The following is a 2195-nucleotide window of genomic DNA, read 5'->3' as shown; positions in this document are numbered from 1 at the left end:
TTGAGGGGTTTTCCAACAACAAATTCCTCAACGCAGAGTAGTGATCATCTCTGAATAGCTGCTTCTATAATCCAGAAACAGGGAAGAGGAACACACAACTTTGGCTATTCCAAGGCATTTGATCCCCTTTCAAGCAACTCTTGGCATCCAGAAGTATCTGGAAGAAAATAATAATAATGATAATGATAATAATAAATCTTTATTTGTACCCTGCCATCATCTCCCTGGGAGGACTTGGGGCAGCTCGGAGAAGCACCATAGTGCCGCATATAATCCATAATACAAACTATGCAGATATACAAGTATAAATATATAACAAATGTATAAAAGACAACAATGCATATAAAACCAGTAAAAAGTTATAAGAATTGTAAACATTTCCTAAAATGCAATAGAACCTGCAAATAAGCTGGCTATCTGCACAACAGGTGTGACGTGGCATAGTTGGCGGGTCATCAGGCTGACCAGATTACACAGGCTCAAAGGCCTTTCTAAAGAGTCATGTTTTTAAACTTGATTGAAAGGCTTGTAGGGTGGGGACTTGTCTATTTTCTTTAGGTAGAGTATTCCAGAGCCAGGGAGACACCACCAAGTAGGCCCTCTCTCACGTCCCCACCAACTGTATTTGAGATGGTGGTGGGACCGCAGGAAGGGCTTCCCCAACAGATCTCAATGCCCGCGCTGGTTCATAATAGGTGATGCGATCTCAAAGATAGGTTGGACCCGAAGCGTATGCAAGGAATGTTTCTTGTTGGTCTGTGGGTTAAAAAAACCCAATGAGAGATTCCCCACCATAGTCCACCCCTTCGTTGTTATTTTGGTGCCACGGCCAGGCAGTCCAAGAATAGTAGAATCATAGAATCATAGAATAGTAGAGTTGGAAGAGACCACATGGGCCATCTAGTCCAACCCCCTGCTAAGAAGCAGGAAATCGCATTCAAAGCACCCCCGACAGATGGCCATCCAGCCTCTGCTTAAAAGCCTCCAAGGAAGGAGCCTCCACCACAGCCCCGGGGAGAGAGTTCCACTGTCGAACAGCTCTCACAGTGAGGAAGTTCTTCCTGATGTTCAGGTGGAATCTCCTTTCCTGTAGTTTGAAGCCATTGTTCCGTGTCCTAGTCTGCAGGGCAGCAGAAAACAAGCTTGCTCCCTCCTCCCTATGACTTCCCTTCACGTATTTGTACATGGCTATCATGTCTCCTCTCAGCCTTCTCTTCTGCAGGCTAAACATGCCCAGCTCTTTAAGCCGCTCCTCATAGGGCTTGTTCTCCAGACCCTTAATCATTTTAGTCACCCTCCTCTGGACGCTTTCCAGCTTGTCAACATCTCCTTTCAACTGTGGTGCCCAAAATTGGACACAGTATTCCAGGTGTGGTCTGACCAAGGCAGAATAGAGGGGGAGCATAACTTCCCTGGATCTAGACGCTATTCCCCTATTGATGCAGGCCAGAATCCCATTGGCTTTTTTAGCAGCCGCATCACATTGTTGGCTCATGTTTAACTTGTTGTCCACGAGGACTCCAAGGTCTTTTTCGCACCCACTGCTGTCAAGCCAGGCGTCCCCCATTCTGTATCTTTGATTTCCATTTTTTCTGCCGAAGTGAAGTATCTTGCATTTGTCCCTGTTGAACTTCATTTTGTTAGTTTTGGCCCATCTCTCTAGTCTGTCAAGATCGTTTTGAATTCTGCTCCTGTCTTCTGGAGTGTTAGCTATCCCTCCCAGTTTTGTATCGTCTGCAAACTTGATGATCGTGCCTTCTAACCCTTCGTCTAAGTCGTTAATAAAGATGTTGAACAGAACCGGGCCCAGGACGGAGCCCTGCGGCACTCCACTTGTCACTTCTTTCCATGATGAAGACGACGCATTGGTGAGCACCCTTTGGGTTCGTTCGCTTAGCCAATTACAGATCCACCTAACCGTAGTTTTGTCTAGCCCACATTTTACTAGTTTGTTTGCCAGAAGGTCGTGGGGGACTTTGTCGAAGGCCTTACTGAAATCCAGGTACGCTACATCCACAGCATTCCCTGTATCGACCCAACTCGTAACTCTATCGAAAAAAGAGATCAGATTAGTCTGGCATGACTTGTTTTTGGTAAATCCGTGTTGACTATTAGCAATGACCGCATTTGTTTCTAAGTGTTCGCAGACCACTTCCTTAATGATCTTTTCCAGAATTTTGCCTGGTATTGATGTG

Source organism: Anolis carolinensis, chromosome 1 (assembly GCF_035594765.1).
Source record: "Anolis carolinensis isolate JA03-04 chromosome 1, rAnoCar3.1.pri, whole genome shotgun sequence".
Lineage (NCBI taxonomy): Eukaryota > Metazoa > Chordata > Lepidosauria > Squamata > Dactyloidae > Anolis > Anolis carolinensis.
The sequence above is the reverse complement of the archived record's forward strand: the minus strand, read 5'-3'. Positions refer to the sequence as shown.